Genomic DNA, 10,187 nt, shown 5'->3' with positions numbered 1-10,187 from the left:
TCCTGCGGGCATGGAGAACATGGGGGCCTGGGGAGCCTCCTCCTGCGGGGATGGAGAACCAGGGGGCCTGGGGAGCCTCCTCCTGCGGGCATGGAGAACCAGGGGGCCTGGGGAGCCTCCTCCTGCGGGGATGGGGAACCAGGGGGCCTGGGGAGCCTCCTCCTGCGGGGATGGAGAACCAGGGGGCCTGGGGAGCCTCCTCCTGCGGGCATGGAGAACCAGGGGGCCTGGGGAGCCTCCTCCTGCGGGGATGGAGAACCAGGGCGCCTGGGGAGCCTCCTCCTGCGGGGATGGAGAACCAGGGGCCTGGGGAGCCTCCTCCTGCGGGGATGGAGAACCAAGGGGCCTGGGGAGCCTCCTCCTGCGGGCATGGAGAACATGGGGGCCTGGGGAGCCTCCTCCTGCGGGGATGGAGAACCAGGGGGCCTGGGGAGCCTCCTCCTGCGGGGATGGGGAACCAGGGGGCCTGGGGAGCCTCCTCCTGCGGTGATGGGGAACCATGGGGCCTGGGGAGCCTCCTCCTGCGGGGATGGAGAACCAGGGGGCCTGGGGAGCCTCCTCCTGCGGGGATGGAGAACCAGGGCGCCTGGGGAGCCTACTCCTGCGGGGATGGAGAACCAAGGGGCCTGGGGAGCCTCCTCCTGCGGGCATGGAGAACATGGGGGCCTGGGGAGCCTCCTCCTGCGGGGATGGAGAACCAGGGGGCCTGGGGAGCCTCCTCCTGCGGGGATGGAGAACCAGGGGGCCTGGGGAGCCTCCTCCTGCGGGCATGGAGAACCAGGGGGCCTGGGGAGCCTCCTCCTGCGGGGATGGGGAACCAGGGGCCTGGGGAGCCTCCTCCTGCGGGCATGGAGAACCAGGGGGCCTGGGGAGCCTCCTCCTGCGGGGATGGGGAACCAGGGGGCCTGGGGAGCCTCCTCCTGCACCAGGGGGCCTGGGGAGCCTCCTCCTGCGGGGATGGGGAACCAGGGGGCCTGGGGAGCCTCCTCCTGCGGTGATGGGGAACCATGGGGCCTGGGGAGCCTCCTCCTGCGGGGATGGGGAACCAGGGGGCCTGGGGAGCCTCCTCCTGCGGGGATGGGGAACCAGGGGCCTGGGGAGCCTCCTCCTGCACCAGGGGGCCTGGGGAGCCTCCTCCTGCGGGGATGGGGAACCAGGGGGCCTGGGGAGCCTCCTCCTGCGGGGATGGGGAACCAGGGGCCTGGGGAACATTTTCAACACTTTGGGGCATTTCACAAGCGCTTCCCTCGCTTACGGCCACACCACCCTGAATGAGCCCGATCTCGTCTGATCTCGGAAGCCAAGCAGGGTCGGGCCCAGTTAGTACTTGGATGGGAGACCGCCTGGGAATACTGGGTGCTGTAAGCATTTTTTTTTGCCATTATTTGTGGGTAGAAAAGTGAGAAAAGTGACCTAAAATAGAACCGGGACTAGGCGGCAGTTCCCCCCACCAGGCGGCGGCATTTGGGGCATTATTTGTGGGTAAGAAAGTGAGAAAAGTGACCTAAAATAGAACCGGGACTAGGCGGCAGTTCCCCCCACCAGGCGGCGGCATTTGGGGCATTATTTGTGGGTCAGAAAGTGAGAAAAGTGACCTAAAATAGAACCGGGACTAGGCGGCAGTTCCCCCCACCAGGCGGCGGCATTTGGGGCATTATTTGTGGGTCAGAAAGTGAGAAAAGTGACCTAAAATAGAACCGGGACTAGGCGGCAGTTCCCCCCACCAGGCGGCGGCATTTGGGGCATTATTTGTGGGTCAGAAAGTGAGAAAAGTGACCTAAAATAGAACCGGGACTAGGCGGCAGTTCCCCCCACCAGGCGGCGGCATTTGGGGCATTATTTGTGGGTCAGAAAGTGAGAAAAGTGACCTAAAATAGAACCGGGACTAGGCGGCAGTTCCCCCCACCAGGCGGCGGCATTTGGGGCATTATTTGTGGGTCAGAAAGTGAGAAAAGTGACCTAAAATAGAACCGGGACTAGGCGGCAGTTCCCCCCACCAGGCGGCGGCATTTGGGGCATTATTTGTGGGTCAGAAAGTGAGAAAAGTGACCTAAAATAGAACCGGGACTAGGCGGCAGTTCCCCCCACCAGGCGGCGGCATTTGGGGCATTATTTGTGGGTCAGAAAGTGAGAAAAGTGACCTAAAATAGAACCGGGACTAGGCGGCAGTTCCCCCCACCAGGCGGCGGCATTTGGGGCATTATTTGTGGGTCAGAAAGTGAGAAAAGTGACCTAAAATAGAACCGGGACTAGGCGGCAGTTCCCCCCACCAGGCGGCGGCATTTGGGGCATTATTTGTGGGTCAGAAAGTGAGAAAAGTGACCTAAAATAGAACCGGGACTAGGCGGCAGTTCCCCCCACCAGGCGGCGGCATTTGGGGCATTATTTGTGGGTAAGAAAGTGAGAAAAGTGACCTAAAATAGAACCGGGACTAGGCGGCAGTTCCCCCCACCAGGCGGCGGCATTTGGGGCATTATTTGTGGGTCAGAAAGTGAGAAAAGTGACCTAAAATAGAACCGGGACTAGGCGGCAGTTCCCCCCACCAGGCGGCGGCATTTGGGGCATTATTTGTGGGTCAGAAAGTGAGAAAAGTGACCTAAAATAGAACCGGGACTAGGCGGCAGTTCCCCCCACCAGGTGGCGGCATTTGGGGACCCGTAGTGTGGGCAGAAAACTCACCAAAGTGACTTAAAATAGAACCGGTGCAGGCGGCATGTTCCCCCACCAGATGGCGGCATTTGGGGACCCGTAGTGTGGGCAGAAAACTCACCAAAGTGACTTAAAATAGAACCGGTGCAGGCGGCATGTTCCCCCACCAGATGGCGGCATTTGGGGACCCGTAGTGTGGGTAGAAAACTCACCAAAGTGACTTAAAATAGAACCGGTGCAGGCGGCATGTTCCCCCACCAGATGGCGGCATTTGGGGACCCGTAGTGTGGGTAGAAAACTCACCAAAGTGACTTAAAATAGAACCGGTGCAGGCGGCATGTTCCCCCACCAGATGGCGGCATTTGGGGACCCGTAGTGTGGGTAGAAAACTCACCAAAGTGACTTAAAATAGAACCGGTGCAGGCGGCATGTTCCCCCACCAGATGGCGGCATTTGGGGAGCCGTAGTGTGGGCAGAAAACTCACCAAAGTGACTTAAAATAGAACCGGTGCAGGCGGCATGTTCCCCCACCAGATGGCGGCATTTGGGGACCCGTAGTGTGGGCAGAAAACTCACCAAAGTGACTTAAAATAGAACCGGTGCAGGCGGCATGTTCCCCCACCAGATGGCGGCATTTGGGGACCCGTAGTGTGGGCAGAAAACTCACCAAAGTGACTTAAAATAGAACCGGTGCAGGCGGCATGTTCCCCCACCAGATGGCGGCATTTGGGGACCCGTAGTGTGGGCAGAAAACTCACCAAAGTGACTTAAAATAGAACCGGTGCAGGCGGCATGTTCCCCCACCAGATGGCGGCATTTGGGGACCTGCAGTGTGGGTAGAAAACTCACCAAAGTGTCCTAAAATAGAACCGGGACCAGGGGGCCTCTTCCCCCACCAGGTGGCGGGCTTGGGGGGCTTGGTTTCCGGGTAGAAAACTCACCAAAGTGTCCTAAAATAGAACCAGGACCAGGGGGCATGTTCCCCCACCAGGCGGCGGGCTTGGGGGGCTTGGTTTGCGGGTAGAAAACTCACCAAAGTGTCCTAAAATAGAACCAGGACCAGGGGGCATGTTCCCCCACCAGGTGGCGGGCTTGGGGGGCTTGGTTTCCGGGTAGAAAACTCACCAAAGTGTCCTAAAATAGAACCAGGACCAGGGGGCATGTTCCCCCACCAGGCGGCGGGCTTGGGGGGCTTGGTTTGCGGGTAGAAAACTCACCAAAGTGTCCTAAAATAGAACCAGGACCAGGGGGCATGTTCCCCCACCAGGCGGCGGGCTTGGGGGGCTTGGTTTGCGGGTAGAAAACTCACCAAAGTGACCTAAAATAGAACCGGGCTAGGCGGCATGTTCCCCCACCAGGCGGCGGGCTTGGGGGGCTTGGTTTGCGGGTAGAAAACTCACCAAAGTGTCCTAAAATAGAACCGGGACCAGGGGGCCTCTTCCCCCACCAGGCGGCGGGCTTGGGGGGCTTGGTTTGCGGGTAGAAAACTCACCAAAGTGTCCTAAAATAGAACCGGGACCAGGGGGCCTCTTCCCCCACCAGGCGGCGGGCTTGGGGGGCTTGGTTTGCGGGTAGAAAACTCACCAAAGTGACCTAAAATAGAACCGGGCCAGGCGGCATGCTCCCCCACCAGGCGGCGGGCTTGGGGGGCTTGGTTTGCGGGTAGAAAACTCACCAAAGTATCGGCAAAATAGAACCAGGGAAGGGGGGGATGTCGGTCACAAGGTGCCCGAGTCAGAGAACCAGGAAAACGGACATAAATCCAGAAAACCTCGGTGTCTGACTGCTCCTCAAAAAGTGGTCTTTTTGATGTCACGAGCGCAACCACCTAGAGGTTAATGGGGAGGGATGGTGTGAGCGCAAACGGATTTTTCCTAAGTGTGACTGCTCCTCAAAAAGTGGTCTTTTTGATGTCACGAGCGCAACCACCTAGAGGTTAATGGGGAGGGATGGTGTGAGCGCAAACGGATTTTTCCTAAGTGTGACTGCTCCTCAAAAAGTGGTCTTTTTGATGTCACGAGCGCAACCACCTAGAGGTTAATAGGGAGCGAGTACAACAGGGGAGGGAGTGAATGGGCTCGGACTGTGGCCGAGCCTGGTGCCTCAAAATCGGACAAGGTTGGACTGGAAGCCCGCTGAGAACTCTGGTTCTTTTGCCAGACGAAACGAATTTTTTCCGAGTGTGACTGCTCTGCAAAAAGTGGTCTTTTTGATGTCACGAGCGCAACCACCTAGAGGTTAATGGGGAGGGAGTGGAAAAAACGACAAAGTGTTGAGCTCCGGACCGGGATGGCGGGCGACTCGAGCGGTCATGCCCGACTTTGAGACACTTTGTCGCGGTCATGCGAGCGACCTCCACTGCTCCCCGGAGGTGCCCCGGACCGGGTTGGCGGGTGACTCGAGCGGTCGTGCCCGACTTTGAGACACTTTGTCGCGGTCATGCGGGCGTCCTCCGCCGGTCCCCGGAGGTGCCCCGGACCGGGTTGGCGGGTGACTCGAGCGGTCATGCCCGACTTTGAGACACTTTGTCGCGGTCATGCGGGCGTCCTCCGCCGGTCCCTGGAGGTGCCCCGGACCGGGTTGGCGGGTGACTCGAGCGGTCGTGCCCGACTTTGAGACACTTTGTCGCGGTCATGCGGGCGTCCTCCGCCGGTCCCTGGAGGTGCCCCGGACCGGGTTGGCGGGTGACTCGAGCGGTCGTGCCCGACTTTGAGACACTTTGTCGCGGTCATGCGGGCGTCCTCCGCCGGTCCCCGGAGGTGCCCCGGACCGGGTTGGCGGGTGACTCGAGCGGTCATGCCCGACTTTGAGACACTTTGTCGCGGTCATGCGGGCCTCCTCCGCCGGTCCCTGGAGGTGCCCCGGACCGGGTTGGCGGGTGACTCGAACGGTCATGCCCGACTTTGAGACACTTTGTCGCGGTCATGCGGGCGTCCTCCGCCGGTCCCTGGAGGTGCCCCGGACCGGGTTGGCGGGTGACTCGAGCGGTCGTGCCCGACTTTGAGACACTTTGTCGCGGTCATGCGGGCATCCTCCGCCGGTCCCTGGAGGTGCCCCGGACCGGGTTGGCGGGTGACTCGAGCGGTCGTGCCCGACTTTGAGACACTTTGTCGCGGTCATGCGAGCGACCTCCGCCGGTCCCCGGAGGTGCCCCGGACCGGGTTGGCGGGTGACTCGAACGGTCGTGCCCGACTTTGAGACACTTTGTCGCGGTCATGCGGGCGTCCTCCGCCGGTCCCTGGAGGTGCCCCGGACCGGGTTGGCGGGTGACTCGAGCGGTCGTGCCCGACTTTGAGACACTTTGTCGCGGTCATGCGGGCGTCCTCCGCCGGTCCCCGGAGGTGCCCCGGACCGGGTTGGCGGGTGACTCGAGCGGTCATGCCCGACTTTGAGACACTTTGTCGCGGTCATGCGGGCCTCCTCCGCCGGTCCCTGGAGGTGCCCCGGACCGGGTTGGCGGGTGACTCGAACGGTCATGCCCGACTTTGAGACACTTTGTCGCGGTCATGCGGGCGTCCTCCGCCGGTCCCTGGAGGTGCCCCGGACCGGGTTGGCGGGTGACTCGAGCGGTCGTGCCCGACTTTGAGACACTTTGTCGCGGTCATGCGGGCATCCTCCGCCAGTCCCTGGAGGTGCCCCGGACCGGGTTGGCGGGTGACTCGAGCGGTCGTGCCCGACTTTGAGACACTTTGTCGCGGTCATGCGAGCGACCTCCGCCGGTCCCCGGAGGTGCCCCGGACCGGGTTGGCGGGTGACTCGAACGGTCGTGCCCGACTTTGAGACACTTTGTCGCGGTCATGCGGGCGTCCTCCGCCGGTCCCTGGAGGTGCCCCGGACCGGGTTGGCGGGTGACTCGAGCGGTCGTGCCCGACTTTGAGACACTTTGTCGCGGGCATGCGGGCGTCCTCCGCCGGTCCCTGGAGGTGCCCCGGACCGGGTTGGCGGGTGACTCGAGCGGTCATGCCCGACTTTGAGACACTTTGTCGCGGTCATGCGGGCGTCCTCCGCCGGTCCCTGGAGGTGCCCCGGACCGGGTTGGCGGGTGACTCGAGCGGTCATGCCCGACTTTGAGACACTTTGTCGCGGTCATGCGGGCGTCCTCCGCCGGTCCCTGGAGGTGCCCCGGACCGGGTTGGCGGGTGACTCGAGCGGTCGTGCCCGACTTTGAGACACTTTGTCGCGGTCATGCGGGCGTCCTCCGCCGGTCCCTGGAGGTGCCCCGGACCGGGTTGGCGGGTGACTCGAGCGGTCGTGCCCGACTTTGAGACACTTTGTCGCGGTCATGCGGGCGTCCTCCGCCGGTCCCTGGAGGTGCCCCGGACCGGGTTGGCGGGTGACTCAAGCGGTCATGCCCGACTTTGAGACACTTTGCCGCGGTCATGCGGGCGACCTCCGCCGGTCCCTGGAGGTGCCCCGGACCGGGTTGGCGGGTGACTCGAGCGGTCATGCCCGACTTTGAGACACTTTGCCGCGGTCATGCGGGCGACCTCCGCCGGTCCCTGGAGGTGCCCCGGACCGGGTTGGCGGGTGACTCGAGCGGTCGTGCCCGACTTTGAGACACTTTGCCGCGGTCATGCGGGCGACCTCCGCCGGTCCCTGGATGGCGGGCTCCAGTGAGGTCGGCGGGGGAAGGCTCGGGCTGAGGCCGACTTCGGTGCCTCAAAGTCGGACAAGGTTGGATTGGAAGTCCGCTGTGTTGAGGACCAGTGGCATTCGGCGGTGGAACGCTCAGAACTTGGCCGACATCGGTGCCTCAACGTCGGACAAGGTTGGAGTGGATGACCGCTGATAACTCTGGTTCTTTTGCCAGACGAAAGAAATTTTTCCCGAGTGTGACTGCTCTGAAAAAAGTGGTCTTTTTGATGTCACGAGCGCAACCACCTAGAGGTTAATAGGGAGGCACCATAACAGGAGAGGGAGTGAAAAGGCTCGGAGGGTGGCCGAGCCTGGTGCCTCAAAATCGGACAAGGTTGGAGTGGATGACCGCTGAAAACTCTGGTTCTTTTGCCAGACGAAAGAAATTTTTCCCGAGTGTGACTGCTCTGAAAAAAGTGGTCTTTTTGATGTCACGAGCGCAACCACCTAGAGGTTAATAGGGAGGCACCATAACAGGAGAGGGAGTGAAAAGGCTCGGAGGGTGGCCGAGCCTGGTGCCTCAAAATCGGACAAGGTTGGAGTGGATGACCGCTGAACACTCTGGTTCTTTTGCCAGACGAAAGAAATTTTTTCCGAGTGTGACTGCTCTGCAAAAAGTGGTCTTTTTGATGTCACGAGCGCAACCACCTAGAGGTTAATAGGGAGGCACCATAACAGGAGAGGGAGTGAAAAGGCTCGGAGGGTGGCCGAGCCTGGTGCCTCAAAATCGGACAAGGTTGGAGTGGATGACCGCTGAAAACTCTGGTTCTTTTGCCAGACGAAAGAAATTTTTTCCGAGTGTGACTGCTCTGCAAAAAGTGGTCTTTTTGATGTCACGAGCGCAACCACCTAGAGGTTAATAGGGAGGCACCATAACAGGAGAGGGAGTGAAAAGGCTCGGAGGGTGGCCGAGCCTGGTGCCTCAAAGTCGGACAAGGTTGGAGTGGATGACCGCTGAGAACTCTGGTTCTTTTGCCTGACGAAAGAAATTTTTTCCGAGCGTGACTGCTCTGCAAAAAGTGGTCTTTTTGATGTCACGAGCGCAACCACCTAGAGGTTAATAGGGAGGCACCATAACAGGAGAGGGAGTGAAAAGGCTCGGAGGGTGGCCGAGCCTGGTGCCTCAAAATCGGACAAGGTTGGAGTGGATGACCGCTGAAAACTCTGGTTCTTTTGCCTGACGAAAGAAATTTTTTCCGAGTGTGACTGCTCTGCAAAAAGTGGTCTTTTTGATGTCACGAGCGCAACCACCTAGAGGTTAATAGGGAGGCACCATAACAGGAGAGGGAGTGAAAAGGCTCGGAGGGTGGCCGAGCCTGGTGCCTCAAAATCGGACAAGGTTGGAGTGGATGACCGCTGAAAACTCTGGTTCTTTTGCCTGACGAAAGAAATTTTTTCCGAGTGTGACTGCTCTGCAAAAAGTGGTCTTTTTGATGTCACGAGCGCAACCACCTAGAGGTTAATAGGGAGGCACCATAACAGGAGAGGGAGTGAAAAGGCTCGGAGGGTGGCCGAGCCTGGTGCCTCAAAGTCGGACAAGGTTGGAGTGGATGGCCGCGGAGAACTCTGGTTCTTTTGCCTGACGAAAGAAATTTTTTCCGAGTGTGACTGCTCCTCAAAAAGTGGTCTTTTTGATGTCACGAGCGCAACCACCTAGAGGTTAATAGGGAGGCACCATAACAGGAGAGGGAGTGAAAAGGCTCGGAGGGTGGCCGAGCCTGGTGCCTCAAAATCGGACAAGGTTGGAGTGGATGGCCGCGGAGAACTCTGGTTCTTTTGCCTGACGAAAGAAATTTTTTCCGAGTGTGACTGCTCTGCAAAAAGTGGTCTTTTTGATGTCACGAGCGCAACCACCTAGAGGTTAATAGGGAGGCACCATAACAGGAGAGGGAAGGAAAAGGCTCGGAGGGTGGCCGAGCCTGGTGCCTCAAAGTCGGACAAGGTTGGAGTGGATGGCCGCGGAGAACTCTGGTTCTTTTGCCTGACGAAAGAAATTTTTTCCGAGTGTGACTGCTCCTCAAAAAGTGGTCTTTTTGATGTCACGAGCGCAACCACCTAGAGGTTAATAGGGAGGCACCATAACAGGAGAGGGAGTGAAAAGGCTCGGAGGGTGGCCGAGCCTGGTGCCTCAAAGTCGGACAAGGTTGGAGTGGATGGCCGCGGAGAACTCTGGTTCTTTTGCCTGACGAAAGAAATTTTTTCCGAGTGTGACTGCTCTGCAAAAAGTGGTCTTTTTGATGTCACGAGCGCAACCACCTAGAGGTTAATAGGGAGGCACCATAACAGGAGAGGGAAGGAAAAGGCTCGGAGGGTGGCCGAGCCTGGTGCCTCAAAGTCGGACAAGGTTGGAGTGGATGGCCGCGGAGAACTCTGGTTCTTTTGCCTGACGAAAGAAATTTTTTCCGAGTGTGACTGCTCCTCAAAAAGTGGTCTTTTTGATGTCACGAGCGCAACCACCTAGAGGTTAATAGGGAGGCACCATAACAGGAGAGGGAAGGAAAAGGCTCGGAGGGTGGCCGAGCCTGGTGCCTCAAAGTCGGACAAGGTTGGAGTGGATGGCCGCGGAGAACTCTGGTTCTTTTGCCTGACGAAAGAAATTTTTTCCGAGTGTGACTGCTCTTCAAAAAGTGGTCTTTTTGATGTCACGAGCGCAACCACCTAGAGGTTAATAGGGAGGCACCATAACAGGAGAGGGAAGGAAAAGGCTCGGAGGGTGGCCGAGCCTGGTGCCTCAAAGTCGGACAAGGTTGGAGTGGATGGCCGCGGAGAACTCTGGTTCTTTTGCCTGACGAAAGAAATTTTTTCCGAGTGTGACTGCTCCTCAAAAAGTGGTCTTTTTGATGTCACGAGCGCAACCACCTAGAGGTTAATAGGGAGGCACCATAACAGGAGAGGGAAGGAAA

The 10,187-nt window shown here is 59.3% G+C and overlaps 1 non-coding gene across 1 annotated transcript; it reads left to right on the top strand.

The window, feature by feature from the left end:
• The first annotated feature begins 1,249 nt into the window (after positions 1–1,249).
• On the top strand, positions 1,250–1,368 carry LOC148058068 (5S ribosomal RNA). Its single transcript, XR_015710189.1, has one exon. It is a non-coding gene; the product is annotated as a 5S ribosomal RNA (ribosomal RNA).
• Positions 1,369–10,187: the final 8,819 nt, after the last annotated feature.

Source organism: Callionymus lyra, unplaced genomic scaffold (genome assembly GCF_982586985.1).
Source record: "Callionymus lyra unplaced genomic scaffold, fCalLyr1.hap1.1 HAP1_SCAFFOLD_194, whole genome shotgun sequence".
Lineage (NCBI taxonomy): Eukaryota > Metazoa > Chordata > Actinopteri > Syngnathiformes > Callionymidae > Callionymus > Callionymus lyra.
This window is presented reverse-complemented; position numbering and strand designations above follow the sequence as displayed.